Source organism: Gorilla gorilla, chromosome 4 (genome assembly GCF_029281585.2).
Source record: "Gorilla gorilla gorilla isolate KB3781 chromosome 4, NHGRI_mGorGor1-v2.1_pri, whole genome shotgun sequence".
Taxonomy (NCBI): domain Eukaryota; kingdom Metazoa; phylum Chordata; class Mammalia; order Primates; family Hominidae; genus Gorilla; species Gorilla gorilla.
In genome coordinates, this window is record NC_073228.2 from 130,603,357 (window position 1) to 130,619,617 (window position 16,261).

Consider the following 16,261-nt stretch of genomic DNA (forward strand, 5'->3'; position numbering starts at 1 on the left):
TGGGTTTTCTAAATCAGGACCCTGCTCTGTAGTGGGCACATGATATTCCAGACATTCTAATGTCTTATTTATCTGGCTTTAGCGAGTGTTCCAGATAGGGGCATGCATCCCAAGTCAGGGCAATTAGAGTTTTGCCCAGGATTTACATTTGGATATGGAGGAGAAAGTGCTTTGCTTTTTGCATTATGGAGGTGGGACAGACGTTAACTGAGTAATATTATCTGATAATTCCCCTGCCAGGTGGAAAAAAGCCAACCTACAGAGAAGAGAGTAAGTCCAGAACAATGAAAAAAAACTAAGTTGAAAGACCTAAGAAGCTCATTTGAGAACCTGTATCTGTCATCCTGAAACCAGTCACACCCTGAATTTACCAGTTACACAAGCCAATAAACTCTTTTATGCTCAGACTATTTTGAGTTTCTGTCATTTCTAACAGAAAGCATGCTGGCTGCTACACCACAAATAAAGAGTAAATGGAAGGTATTAAACTAATAATCATAATACTTGAATTTTCAAATCCATTACGTGTGTGTGTGTGTGTGTTTTAAGATGTAGTTTCACTCTTGTTGCCCAGGCTGGAGCACAATGGCACGATCTTGGCTCACTGCAACCTCTGCCTCCTGGGTTCAAGCAATTCTCCTGCCTCAGCCTCCCATATAGCTGGGATTACAGGCATGCACCACCATGCCCAGCTAATTTTTAGTAGAGACAGGGTTTTACCATGTTGGCCAGGCTGGTCTCAAACTCCTGACCTCAAGTGATCTGCTCACCTCAGCCTCCCAAAGTGCTGGGATTACAGGCATGAGCCACTACTCCCAGCTGCATTACTATTTTGACAGCACAAAAGTGTTCTATCTAAATTATACTTTCATATTACTTTACACCTTAAAATATTGCATAACTGGCTAAATAATTTTGGCTTTTTTATGTTATAGGTCCATAAACTTGCATTTTTTTCCTGAACCCAAGCCGTTACTTCCAGCTTTCACCAGTGGGCTATAATACTTTTGTTCCCTTGCCGCTGGCAGCTGCCACAAAAAAAAAAAAAAAAAAAAAAAAAAATCAACTCTAAACTGCCAACACCTTTGGGAATTTGTTCACTTGAAAGGAAATTGAATATGGCCAGTATTGGCAGCTCTCTTTCCTGGTTGGCTTAACCATAAGGAAAACCCTGACACATAGGAGGCACTAAATAAATACTCATTGAATAAATAAAATGAAAACCCATGTCGGCCAGGTGCAGTGGCTCATGCCTGTAATCCCAGCACTTTGGGAGGCTGAGGCGGGCGGATCACCTGAGGTCAACAGTTCGAGACCAGCCTGGCCAACACGTGTAAATCCGTCTCTACTAAAAATACAAAAATTAGCCAGGTGTGGTGGCGCGTGTCTGTATTTCCAGCAACTCAGGAGGCGGAGACAGGAGAATTGCTTGAATCTCGGAGGCAGAGTTTGCAGTGAGCCAAGATTGCACCACTGCACTCCAGGCTGGGTGACAGAGTAAGACTCTGTCTCAAAAAAACGAAAAAAAGAAAAAAAAAGAAAAGAAAAGAAAAGAGAGAAAGAAAGAAAGAAAACCCATATGTTCATGAAGATCATGGCAATAAATAAATAAATAAATGAAAAGAGAACCCAGAAAAACTTAACATTATTTTAAAGCACTGAGGATTTTATTTCTGCTATTATGCATGAATTTAGAAAATTTATTCTTTTTGGCAAATATGAAGTGTCAGGGATAAGTGTAGTTACAGTAACAGAGTTTGGATCATGGGGTTGTTAAGCCTTCAGCCAGCTCAACAAGAACACCTGTGCCAATTGCGCACCCGATGCTTGGGCTTGTCAGGTTGTAGGTGAGCTATGAGCATTCAGCTGGTGCTGCTTATCTCTGACCCAACTTCACCCTCTCAGCTGTCCAAGTGGATTAGTATATTGTCTTGGCTCCTGGTCAAGGCTGGCTTAAATGTGTATTTCTGAAATGTTTATGGCCAGTGAGATTCCTGCCTGAGTGATGCTAAGCACGTTACTCTGCTGAGGTATCACCCCTAATAGGATATACATTCCAATGAAAAGTAACCTCTGGGAGAGCCATTCGTTCCACTTGCAGTACCTGAAAGATTCCCTCCACATTGTTGTGGTTTTCTCTGTGTTTCCAGCATTTTTGAAAATTGACCTTGTTAAGAAAAGAACAAGCCGGGCGCAGTGGCTCACGCCTGTAATCCCAGCACTTTGGGAGGCCGAGGCAGGCGGATCACAAGGTCAGGAGATCAAGACCATCCTGGCTAACATGTGAAACCTGGTCTCTACTAAAAATACAAAAAAATTTAGCCAGGTGTGGTGGCGGGCGCCTGTAGTCCCAGCTACGCGGTAGGCTGAGGCAGGAGAATGGCATGAACCTGGGAGGCGGAGCTTGCAGTGAGGTGAGATCGTGCCACTGCACTCCAGCCTAGGGGACAGAGCAAGACTCTGTCTCAAAAAAAAAAAAAAAAAGATAAGGAAAAAAAGAAAAGAAAAGAACAATAGGTTTCCTGGAAGATCTATCACTTTTTTTTCTAAAGCAAATTTATTTAACTGTCAGATGCAAGTGTCTTTTGGCTACCAGAACCTAAAAAGTATATACCTTAAAACACAAATCCTTTGAAAAAATTCATGAAACTGCAACTTTTATCTTTTTTTTTTCAACAAGTTCACCTGCTGTCAAAAGCAACTTTTATCTGTTCCAGCTGTACTTTGCTCATCTCTTCTGGACATTCATAGAGCAGAAAAGAATATGTCTTTGATGTTTTAAATCAATAATCCATTTTTGAAGAGTTTTGAGGAATTGATACTGTCACTAAGTATCACTTTAAATAGCCTACTTTTGTTGTTGTGTTCCCTTTGGGTAATTCCCTTGAATATCCTGAGGATCTGATGCTAAGTGGATTTGCTTAAGGAACTAAAAGGATTCCAACTGTTTAGAAATGTGAAACCTATCCAACATTCTTCTAGAATTTTCACTGGATATCACAACTGTAATAGTTTATATAGTAGATCCTCACTATTTGCAGAGTTGGTCCTACTTCCTTTTGTTTCAGAACAAAAGATAATCCTGTAAATTTGTTTCTGCAGATTAGATTTTTGAGCTTTGGGAGGAGACCATTTCACCTTGCTTTAAGTGGTTGAGAAACAAACAGTTAAATCGTTTATTATGAAAATATACAAGCTCCAATTTGACAAAATAAAGTGTCAAAGCAGTCAGTGATGGAGCTGATACATACCCGGGAGGTTTTGGCATGCCGTAAAGATGCTGTTTGCTTTCTCTATGCATTTACCAAATGAGATGTGTATCTTTTGAATAGTGTAGCACATCGATTTGGATGTGAAAAGCTTTTGGAATGTAAACTAAGACACAAAAAGGACACCTCTTCCCACAGAGTATTTTACATGGATATGTACTATTACCAAAGATAAACTAGCTCTTTATTTATTTTTTTATTTATTTTGAGATAAGAGTTTCGCTCTTGTAGCCCAGGCTATAGTGCAATGGCGCGATCTCGGCTCACGGCAAACTCCGCCTCCCGGATTTAAGCGATTCTCCTGCCTCAGCCTTCTGAGTAGCTGGAATTACAGGCGCTTGCCACCACGAACTGCTAATTTTTGTATTTTTAGTAGAGACAGGGTTTCACCATGTTGGCCAGGCTGGTCTCAAACTGCTGATCTCAGGTGATCCGCCCGCCTCGGCTTCTCAAAGTGCTGGGATTACAGGCGTTGAGTCCCCGCTCCCAGCCAATGATGATGATGATGATGATGATGATGATTGAGACAGCGTTTCACTCCGATGCCCAGGCTGGAGTGCAGGGGCACGATCTCGGCTCGCTGCAACCTCCGCCTCCCGGTTCAAGCGATTCATGTGCCTCAGCCTCAAAAGTAGCCGGGATTACAGGTAATCCCAGCACTTTGGGAGGCGATGTCCGCTCACTACAACCTCCACCTCCCGGGTTCAAGCGATTCTCCTGCCTCAGTGTCCTGAGTAGCTGGAACTACAGGTGTGCGCCACCACGCTCGGCTAAATTTATTTTTATTTATTTATTTTTTATTTTTAGTAGAGATGAGGCCTTGCTATGTTGCTCAGGCTGGTCTCCGACTCCTGAGCTCAAGCAATCCTCCAGCGTCAGCCTCCCAAAGTGCTGGGATTACAGGCCAAAAAGCATTATATTTGTTACCTTTAAATCCAGAAGATATCCAGGCTGGGCGCGGTGGCTCACGCCTGTAATCCCAGCACTTTGGGAGACTGAGGCAGGTGGATCCCCTGAGGTTAGAAATTCGAGGCCAGCCTGGCCAACGTGGTGAAACCCCGTCTCTACTAAAAATACAAAAATTAGCCAGGCGTGGTGGCAGGCCTGTAGTTCCAGCTACTTGGGAGACTGAGGCATGAGAATCACTTAAACCCGGGAGGCGGAGGTTTCAGGGAGATTGCAGGATCAGCGCCACTGTACTCCAGCCTGGGTGACAGAGCAAAACTCTGTCTCAAAAAAAAAAACAACAACAAAAAAATTCAGATATCCAGTGTCTCCACTGCTTTGATCTTGCATATCAGCTGCCAAGCTGAGTTTAGGAGTTTTAAACTATATAACGCCATTTTTTTGTTTGTTTGTTTTTTGTTGTTGTTTTGTTTTGTTTAAGACGGAATTTTGCTCTTGTTGCCCAGGCTGGAGTGCAATGGCGCGATCATGGCTAACTGCAACCTCCGCCTCCCGGGTTCAAGCGATTCTCCTGCCTCACCTCCCCAGTAGCTGGGATTACAGGCATGTGCCACCACATCCGGCTAATTTTGTATTTTTAGTAGAAACAGGGTTTCTCCGTGTTGGTCAGGCTGGTCTCAAACTGCCGACCTCAGGTGATCCGCCCACCTTGGCTTCTCAAAGTGCTGGGATTACAGGCGTGAGCCACCACGCCCGGCCATAAACACCAATTTTTAAGACTTATTAGGTGTTACTGACTCAATCTATTCTCTCAAATCATTGAGTCTCAAATCATTTGAGGGAGTTGGGGGTTGGTCAGACACCTGTCTCTGTTCAGTTCTGTCTTGTTTTGCCACATTGACATCAATCCCCTTTAAAGTTTTTATCCTCTCTGATGTGTTCCATTCTGAAACATTCCAAAGCATCTAGCCTGACCAACCAACATTCTATAAGTAGAATGTAAAGCTCACCTTTAGGCAATGACTAAAACCTCTGAAACTGATCCAAAACCATTTTCCTCTGTCCTAATTGTATATTCCTCATTCTTATCTTCCTTGGTGTCTGACTCCTTCACCTCTGCACTTTCTCCTAATACCTGCCTTGGGGCACTTACTCACTCTGACCATTTTGGTCACACGTCTCTGGGATGGTGCTGTCTTGGGTGGTGTGGATCCACACAGTAGCTGTAGTTGCTGGTGAAGGAATCTGTAGTCCCAAGCTGACACTGAGGACCATTCCCTGCTGCATCCCCAGGGGCGATCCAGAGGGTGCTTAGCTTCTGCTCTGGGTGCTGTTTAGGGTTTTAAGGTCATTACCTGCCTCCAGCTGTTTCTAATTAACCTTTTCAGGCTCTCTGTGAATGACTAACTCAGACCTTACCTTTTTAAAAAGCCCCCCAAAATTACAGTTAGTCACAAAACTAACACATTTAACAGCTTTTTTTGTTTTCTTTTTCTTTCTTTCTTTTTTTTAGACAGCGTCTTGCTCTGTCGCCCAGGCTGGAGTGCAGTGGCGCGATCTTGGCTCACTGCAACCTCCGCCTCCCGGGTTCAAGCGATTCTCCTACCTCAGCCTCCCTAGTAGCTGGGACTACAGGCGAGCGCCATCACGCCCGGCCAATTTTCGTATTTTTAGTAGGGACAGGGTTTCACCATGTTGGCCAGGATGGTCTGGATCTCTTGATCTCGTGATCTGCCCGCCTTGGCCTCCCAAAGTGCTGGGATTACAGGCGTGAGCCACAACGCCTAGATTTCTTTAAAATACCTTTTATTGGCCGGGCACGGTCAAAAAAAGATATGGAAAGTATTTACATGATGAAACATTTCAGAACTTCAGTGGAATGGGCAGCTTCACATTGATGCCATTTCAATAGTGACTTATTTCAGTCTACATGCTTTCCAAGAATGTCACCATCTCGGCCGGGCGCAGTGGCTCACGCCTGCAATCCCAGCACTTTGGGAGGCTGAGGCGGGCGGATCACGAGGTCAGGAGATCAAGACCATCCTGGCTAACACGGTGAAACCCCGTCTCTAGTAAAAATAGAAAAAATTAGCCTGGCGTGGTGGCAGGCGCCTGTAGTCCCAGCTACTCGGGAGGCTGAGGCAGGAGAATGGCGTGAATCCGAGGCGGAGGTTGCAGTGAGCTGAGATCACGCCACTGCACTCCAGCCTAGGCGACAGAGCGAGAGTCCGCCTCAAAAAGAAAAAAAAAAAAAGTCACCATCTCTAAATAAGAAATAATCCTGCTGGGCACAGTGGCTCACGCCTGTAATCCTAGCACTTTGGGAGGCTGAGGCAGGCGAATCGCCTGAGGTCAGGAGTTCAAGACCAGCCTGGCCAGCAAACATGGTGAAACCCCGTCTCTACCAAAAATCCAAAAAAAATTAGCTGGGCGTGGTGGCGGATGCCTGTAATCCCAGCTACTCGTGAGGCTGAGGCAGGAGAATCGCTTGAACCCGGGAGACGAAGGTTGCAGTGAGTCGAGATCGCGCCACTGCGCTCCAGCCTGGGCGACAGAATGAGACTGTCTTAAAAAAAATAAACAAATAAAAAAAATCCTTGTCATCTACAACTACTTTGGTGCCTCCATATTCTTGAAGAAGAACTTTATCTTCAACTTTCATGCTAACTGGTTGAATCTCTCCCCTTTTCTTTAGAACCCGATCCAATAGCGACTACTCTTGCTTGCAGTACTTTTCCTTGAGATTTTTCTGGAAGCATAATGCCTCCTTTGGTTACAGTTTCGGCAGTACTCCTTTCAACCAATACTCGGTCAGAGTGGAAGAAAGTTTCTAAAGGTTTGTCCCGACATGACTCCCTCCGCCGCAGCCTCGTACTCTGCTCTCGTGCAGCGCCGCAAGGAGAGACCTCTTTCCCTTTTTTGTATAAACTCAAGGGATACAAGTGAGGTTTTGCTACATGGATATATTGTCTTGGCTTTTAATGTAACCATCACCCGAATAGTGTAACTTGTACCCATTAAGTGACTTCTCATCGTTCCTCCCCTTCCCACCCTCCCAGTCTTCCAACCCTCCAACTCAAGGGATACAAGTGAGGTTTTGCTACATGGATATATTGTCTGGGCTTTTAATGTAACCATCACCCGAATAGTGTAACTTGTACCCATTAAGTGACTTCTCATCGTTTCCTCCCCTTCCCACCCTCCCAGTCTTCCAACCTTCCAACTCAAGGGATACAAGTGAGGTTTTGCTACATGGATATATTGTCTGGGCTTTTAATGTAACCATCACCCGAATAGTGTAACTTGTACCCATTAAGTAACTTCTCATCGTTCCTCCCCCTCCCACCCTCCCAGTCTTCCAACTCTCCAAAGTATAGTATCCCACACTCTATGTCCATGTATATACATTATTTAGCTGCCACTTATTTGTTTTATGTTTTTGTTTTTTTGTTTTTTGTTTTAGATGGAGTCTTGCTCTGTCGCCCAGGCTGGAGAGCAGTGGCATGATCTCGGCTCACTGCAAACTCCGCTTCCCGGGTTCAAACGATTCTCTTGCCTCAGCCTCCAGAGTAGCTGAGATTAGCTCCCACTTATAAGTGAGAACATGGTATTTGACTTTCTTTGAATCCTGACTTCCCCTGCTCAAGTGATCCTCCTGCCTCAGCATCCCGAGTAGCTGGGACCACAGACTTGTGCCACCATTCCCGGCTAATTTTTGTATTTTTATTTTATTGTATTCTATTTTATTTATTTTGAGGTGGAGTTTCACTCTTGTTGCCCAGGCTGGAGTGCAGTAGTGCGATCTCGGCTCACTGCAACCTCCACCTCCCAGGTTCAAGTAATTCTCCCGTCTCAGCCGCCCAAGTAGCTGGGATTACAGACGTGCACACCTGGCTAATTTTGTATTTTTAGTAGAGACGGGGTTCCACCATGTTGGCCAGGCTGGTCTCGAACTCCTAACCTCGTGATCCGCCCACCTTGGCCTCCCAAAGTGCTGGGATTACAGGCGTGAGCCACCGCACCTGGCCAATTTTCGTATTTTTTTATGGAGACAGAGTCCTACTATGTTGGCCTGGCTGGTCTTCAACTCCTAGGCTCAGGCTGCAATAAACGTATGAATGCAGGTATCTTCTTTCTGGTATGGTGATTTCTTTTATATTTTCTTTTCTTTCTTTCTTTCTTTCTTTTTTTTTTTTAGACAGGGTCTCATGCTCTTGCCCAGGTTGGAGTGCAGTGGTGCTATCATAGCTCACTGCAACATCAAACTCCTGTTCCCTGGTCTCCTGCCTCAGCTTCCCAAGTAGCTGGGACTACAGGCAAATGCCAACATGCCCAGCATATATATATTATTATATTATATATATTATATTATATTATAATATATATAATATATATATTATATATACTTATATATATTATATATATTTATATTATATATTATATATAATATATATATTTATATATATTATATATATTATATATATATATATAGAGAGAGAGAGAGAGAGAGAGAGAGAGCGATAGAGTCTTGCTATGTTGCCCAGATTGGTCTTGTACTCCTGGGCCAAGGGATCCTCCCACCTCACGCTCCTAAAGTGCTGGGATTACAGGTTTGAGCCACTGTGCCCAGCCAACTATTTCTTTTCTTTTCCTTTGAGTAGATTGCCAGTAGTGGGATCACTGGGTCAAATGGTAGTTCTATTTTTAGTTCTTTGAGAAATCTCTAAACTATTTTCCATAGAGGTTGAACTAACTTACATTCCCACCTAGAATGTGTAAGTGTTCCCTTCTCTGCATTCTCACCATCAGTTATTTTTAGTCTATTTATTTATCTACTTATTTATTTTATAAACAAGGTCTTGTATGTCACCACACCTAGCTAATTGTCAATTTTTTTGTAGAAACAGGGTCTCACCATGTTGCCGAGGCTGGTCTGGAGCTACTGGGATCAAGAGGTCCTCCCCCCTCAGCCTCCTAATGTGCTGGATTACAGGCTCGAGCCACTGAGCCTGCCCAGTCTTTTTAATAATAGCCATTCTAATGTGTAAGATGATATATCACTGAGGTTTTAATTTTCATTTTCCTTTTTTGTTGTTGTTTTGTCTTTTCGTTTTCTGTTTTTTGAGACAGAGTCTTGCTCTGTCGCCCAGGCTGGAGTGCAGTGGTGCGATCTCAGCTCACTGCAACCTCTGCCTCCCGGAATCAAGAGATTCTCCTGCCTCAACCTCCCGAGTAGGTGGGATTACAGGTGTGTACCACTATTCCTGGTGAATTTTTAAAAAATATTTTTAGTAGAGACGGGGTTTGCCCCTGTTGGCCAGGCTGGTCTCAAACTCCTGACCTCAGGTGATCCACCCCCCTTGGCCTCGCAAAATGCTAGGATTACAGGCTTGAGCCACATTGCCCAGCTGAATTTTCACTTTTCTGATGATTAGTGATGTTGAGCATTTTTTCATGGGCTTGGTGGCCATTTGTATGTCTTCTTTTGAAAAATGTCTATTCATGTCCCTTGCCCACTTGCCTACTTTTTAATGGGATTATCTGTGGGATTTCTTTTTATTTTTTATTTTTAGGAGCGGAGGTTTAATAGGTAGAAGAGAAGAGAATGAGAAACAACCCGGCGGGCACGGTGGCTCACACCTGTAATCCCAGCACTTTGGGAGGCCGAGGCGGGCGGATTACGAGGTCAGGAGTTTGAGACCACCCTGGCTAATGTGGTGAAACCCCGTCTCTACTAAAAATACAAAAAATTAGCGGGCGTGGCAGCGCCTGTAATCCCAGCTACTTGGGAGGCTGAGACAGGAGAATCGCTTGTACCTGGGAGGCGGAGGTTGCAGTGAGCGGAGATCGCACCATTGCACTCCAGCCTGGGCAACAAGAGCGAAACTCCGTCTAAAAAAAAAAAAAAAAAAAAAAAAAAAAGCCTTGCTGAGCACTCCCATACCTTTATTATCTGTCCAAGTAATTTCATCTTAACTCCTCCTGTATCATTCCTCTCTCCAGAGTGGTAAACCTAACTGCTGTTAGGGATGTTGGACGATGATTATTTCTGGCTAATCCTGCCGAAAAGGGGTGTTGTATGGGGAACAGCAGCTAGGGCTCCTCCTGTGGTCGATCCAAGCATCCTCGGAAGAAAATTGTGTCCATTCATGGTTCTGTCTACAGCACCATTGGAGTTAGATTGCTGTCAGCCATTCCAATGGGTGGTAACCCTGGTTTGCCTGCACCAGATGTTGCGTTTCAATGAATGTTGTACCTTGGTATCCCGGATGAGGGCCCCAGTATGAAGTGGCTACATTGTCTGGGGCATATACCCTGGGGTTCATCGTCTCCCATCAGGAAAATTTAGGACACAGACACACACAAGGAGTTTAGGAGCAGAGGTTTAATAGGCAGAAAAGAAGAGAAAGAGAAGCAGCTCTCTATATGTAGGGAGAGGGATATCTGAGCAGAAAGGGCGCTGATACTTATTTATTTATTTAGAGATGGAGTCTTGTCTTGTTCTGTTGCCCAGGCTGGAGTGCAGTGGTGCCATCTCAGCTCAATGCAACCTCTACCTCCTGGGTTCAAGCAATTCTCCTGCTTCAGCCTCCCAAGTAGCTGGGACTACAGGCGCCCAGCTAATTTTTGTGTTTTTAGTAGAGACGGGGGTTTCACCATATTGGCCAGGCTGGTCTCGAACTCCTGACCTTGTGATCCGCCCGCCTTGGCCTCCCAAAGTGCTGGGATTACAGGTATGAGCCACCATGCCCAGCCTATTTATATCTTTTTTAAATAAATTGTTTGTCGTCTTTTGTTGAGTTGTTTGAGTCTTTTGTAAAATCTGGATATTAGTCCCCTGTTGGATTCACAGCTTGCAAATGTTTTCTCCCAATCTGCAGGTTGTCTGTTCACTCTTTTGACACCAGGTACTTACAAAACATCAATTGCATAAAGATAATGAAAAGTTTTTAAGTTTTCATAACCAAATGTGAAAGAAAGGGATTTTCTGTCCTGTGTAACACCCTCCACCCCCAAATTTTTAATATAAGGCCCCAGAACTTACGCCATCAAAGGCAAACAATTTTAGCAAGAGAAAGGTTTATTTTCTGCTTGTAGATGCTGCAGATGAACCTGAATGTTAAGGCCTGATGTCCTCCCAGGACGGAACCAGTGGCCACAGTGTCAAGGACCCCTACTGTGTGGTGTATGTCAACAGGTTGGAGCCTGGAGTTTATCAGGGAGAACAAATGAGTAGAAACTGGGAAAAGAAAAGAGAGCAGGGAGAGTGTCTCTCTCATGGCATACTGTGACCACTCATGACATACCTGTGAGTACTAAAGGCAACTCAACGGCAAAAGAAATGTTTTACATAGTACAAGTGTTTTCAGGTTCAGCCAGCAAAAAGGTTGGTTGCTTTCCAGTAGAGAACTGTTATTCCACTCTTTCACAGGCTGTGAAGCACCCACCCATAACAATAGTGGGCTTGGGACTGAAGGATAAATGGAGATCCCACATACCTTATGTCAAAATATTTAAAAGTTTCAAGTTAAGCCAACAAACTGTAAAATAAAATATGTCTGTCAGGTCAGGTGCGGTGGCTCATGCCTGTAACCCCAGCACTTTGGGAGGCCGAGGAGGGTAGAACACCTGAGGTCAGGAGTTCGAGACCAGCCTGACCAACATGGGGAAACCCCGTCTCTACTAAAAATACAAAATTAGCCGGGCATGGTGGTGCATGCCTGTAATCCCAGCTACTAGGGAGGCTGAGGCAGAAGAGTCACTTGAACCTGGGAGACGGAGGTTGCGGTGAGCCAAGATCTCACCATTGCACTTCAGCCTGGACAACAAGAGTGAAACTCCATCTCAAAAAAAAAAAAAAAGAAAAAAAAAAGGCCAGGTGCAGTGGCTCATGCCTGTAATCCCAGCACTTTGGGAGGCCAAGGCGAGCAGATCATTTGAGGTCTGGAGTTCAAGACCAGCCTGACCAACATGGTGAAACCCTGTCTCTACTAAAAATACAAAAATTAGCTAGGCATGGTGGCACACACCTGTAGTCCCAGCTACTCGGGAGGCTGAGACAGAATCGCCTGAACCCAGGAGGGGGAGGTTGCAGTGAGCTGAGATCCCGCCACTGCACTCCAGCCTGGTGACAGAGTGAGACACTGTCTCAAAACAAAACAAAACAAAACAAAACAAAACAAAACAAAAAAAAGGCCGGTCGTGGTGGTTCACGCCTGTAATCCCAGCACTTTGGGAGGCTGAGGTGGGCAGATCACAAGGTCAGGAGATCGAGACCATCCTAGCTAACATGGTGAAACCCTGTCTCTACTAAAAATGCAAAAAATTAGCTGGGCGTGGTGGCGGGTGCCTGTAGTCCCAGCTACTTGGGAGGCTGAGGCAGGAGAATGGCGTGAACCTGGGAGGTGGAACTTGCAGTGAGCTGAGATCACGCCACTGCACTCCAGCCTGGGTGACAGAGCGAGATTCCGTCTCAAAAAAATAAAAAAGGAAAAAAATTGTTTTGTTTTCTTTTGTTTTAAGAGTCGGGGTCTTGCTATGTTGACTAAGCTAATCTTGAACTCCTGGCCTCAAGCAATCCTCCCACCTTGGCCCTCCAAAGTACTCCAATACAGGTGTGAGCCACCATGTCCAGCATTTTAAATTTTTTTAGGCTTTACCCCTTAGTACTTCAGTGACTATTTCCTAAAGATAAAGACATTCTCGGCCAGGCGCGGTGGCTCATGCTTGTAATCCCAGCACTTTGGGAGGCCAAGGCAGGCGGATCACGAGGTCAGGAGATCGAGACCATCCTGGCTAACACGGTGAAACCCCGTCTCTACTAAAAATACAAAAAATTAGCCGGGCGAGGTGGCGGGCGCCTGTAGTCCCAGCTACGCAGGAGGCTGAGGCAGGAGAATGGCGTGAACCCTGGGGGGCGGAGCCTGCAGTGAGCCGAGATTGCACCACTGCACTCCAGCCTGAGTGAAAGAGCGAGATTCCGTCTCAAAAAAAAAAAAAAAAAAAGATAAGGACAGTCTCTTACATAACCAGAAAGTCAGGAAATTATCATTGATACAATATTATTATTGATAATAGATCTTATTCAGATCTTTCCAGTTGTCCAAATAATGTTCTTTATGGCAAAAGAAATCCTACATCATGTATTGTGTTCAGTGAATATGTCTCTTTAGTTGTCTTTAATTGGAAACAATCAATCTTTTTTTCTTTCATAACACTAATTTTTTTAATAGATATGGGGTCTTGCTATGTTGCTCAGGCTGTTCTCCAACTGCTGGCCTTAAACAGTTCTCCCACCTTCGCTTCCCAAAGTGCTGGGATTACAGGCATGAGCCACTACACCTGGCCAACATTAATATTTTTGAAAAATACTGGTCATTTATTTTCTAGAGTGTCCTTCAAGTTTGGGTTTGGCTGGAGCCTTATGATTAAATTCAGAGGAGGTATTTTTGGCTAAAACTTCACAGAATTCTCAGTGCATTATATCCAGTAAGCACATGACGTCAATTTCTTCTGATCTGGTGATTTTTAACTTTGATCTCAGGATAAGGATGTGTTTGCCAGTTTTCTCCACTGTAAGATAATTCTATTTTTCTCTTATAAGTAAGATTGTAGGGAGCCACATGTTTCAGATGCTAGGCCTGATTTCTTCATCTTCGTGGTAGGAATAGTAGTGTATATGAGGCTTTTCAGGCTATGACTCCAGCTCACATTCTCACCTGCTGAGCAGCTGGAGCTACAGGCATGCACCACCATTCCTAGCTAATTATTGTACATTTTGTAGACACAGGGTTTTGCCATGTTGCCCAGGCTGGTATTGAACTCCTGGGCTCAAGTCATCCACTCACCTCAGCCTCCCAAAATGCTGAGATTACAGCTATGAGCCACCATGCCAAAGCATTTTCCAAATATTGTCAATCCCGAGTTGGTTGAATTCACAGATGCTGAACTCACAGAGAGGGAGGGCCCACTGCAGTTATGTAATGATCAGTAGACTGCAAATTTCTTGGGGATAGAATTGGGTTTTATTTAGTTTTGTGTCTTGGAATATGTTAAATTGTTACTGTTTTCATTTTGTGTTATGTTTGTTTGTTTTTTGAGACAGGGTCTCACTCTGTCATCCAGGCTGGAATTCGGTGGTGCAGTCATAGCTCACTGCAGCCTCAGACTCCTGGGCTCAAGGAATTCTCACTTCTCAGCCTCCCAGTACCTGGGACTACAGGCGTGCACCACCACATTTGGCTAATTTTTGTTTATTTCGTAGAGACAGGGTTTCGTCATGTTGCCCAGGTTGGTCTGGAGCTCAGGCGATCCGTCCACCCACTTCCGCTTCCCAAAGGGCTGGGATCATAGGTGTGAGCCACAGTGCCTGGCCTTTTTGTTTTTTGTTTGTTTGGTTGGTTTTTCTGGATGAATGTGTACCTAGGTAAGGAGACACCAGTAAAAATGATTTGCTTGGGTTTCAACGCTTATATCAGATCACAGTCTCTGGGCTTACAGAATAATGCAGTGTAAAATGAGCCCTACTGAAAAATAACAATAGAGATATAAATCACCTCTTGATTCTAAATCAAACAATTTACGACTGGAAGAGATCCAATATTCAAATCTGCTATTTCATAATAGAAATGGAGGCATATCAAGAGTAAAGGATCCCCAAGATGAAGCAGAGCTGGGACCACACCTCAAACTTTGTGTCCAAGCCATTTCACAGGGCTAAATTCTTTTCAGTTTTGATCCAGCCCTTTACAAACACAAAAGAGGATGGATAAATTTCATGACCAGGAAGGATTTTCAGAGATACCAAATCAAGGTAGTTTCACTCATTTTTTTATTGAGGTAAAATTCACAGAAATAAAATGAACCATTAACCTTTTTTAAGTGTACAGTTCAGTGGCATTTGCTGCACTAGTTTGTTGTTTCTTTTTCTCATATTAAAAAAATAAAAATTTCACACATGAAATTCCATTAGACCCTATCCCACTTAAGTTCTAGATAAAGAGTTATTTTCAGGAGGAGGATAGGTGAAAGCTTGTGTGGAGAAAGAATGTAATCAGTCCTCTCCTCTCTCCTCCCACACAGACTCCTTGGAAGGGGTAGATGCTGAGTTAACCCTTTAGTCAACACTGGCCAAAAACAGTAAGTAACTCCTTCTTCAAGCATACTATTTTATTGGAGAAGTTTATTTTTGTTTTGTTTTGTTTTGTTTTCTGTTAAGCTGTAAGGGAGAAAAACAAAACAAAATGAAACAAAACCTTTCCTCTTAGGTTTAGTAACTGGGGCCTGCAAATTAAACTCACAAAAGACATTAACAGTAGCAAAGGCATACGTTACTTTATTCTCTTTGTTTTCTGTTGCTTAGAGCAGAACACTGGAAACTGGATAACATATAGACAAAAAATATTTATTTTTTGTTTTTGTTTTTGAGATGGAGTTTCACTCTTGTTGCCCAGGCTGGAGTGTGGTGGTGCGATCTTGACTCACTGCAACCTCCACCTCCCGGGTTCAAGCGATTCTCCTGCCTCAGCCTCCCGAGCACCTGGGACTACAGGTGCGTGCCACCATGCCCAGCTAATTTTTGTATTTTAGTAGAGATGGAGTTTCACCATATTGGCCAGGCTGGTCTCCAACTCCTGACCTCGTGATCCACCCGCCTCAGCCTCCCAAAGTGCTGGGATTACAGCCGTAAGCCACCGTGCTCCGCCAACAAAAAATATTTCTTACAGTTATGGAAGCTGAGAAGTCCAAGGTCAGAGGGCTGCACTTGGTGAGGGCCTTCTTGCTGGTGGAGACTCTCTACAGAGTGACAAGGCAGTGTAGGGCACTGCATGGTGATGGGGCTGGGCATGCTAGCTCAGATCCTCCTTTTCTTATAAAGCTACCAGTCCCATTACCACACTATCCCACTAATTCATTATTCACCTCTTAAAGGTCCCACCTCTCAGTATTACCACATTGAAAATTAAATTTCTTTTCTTTTTTTAAATTTTTTTGAGATGGAGTCTCCCTCTGTCGTCGAGGCTGGAGTGCAGTGGCGTGGTCTTGGCTCACGCAACCTCTGCCTCCTCGGTTCAAGCGATTCTCCT

General features: G+C 44.2%; 1 pseudogene; it reads right to left on the bottom strand.

Moving 5' to 3' along the window:
* Positions 1-6,096: 6,096 nt before the first annotated feature.
* LOC101149255 (10 kDa heat shock protein, mitochondrial-like) lies at positions 6,097-7,025 on the bottom strand (annotated as a pseudogene).
* Between the last annotated feature and the right edge of the window lie 9,236 nt (positions 7,026-16,261).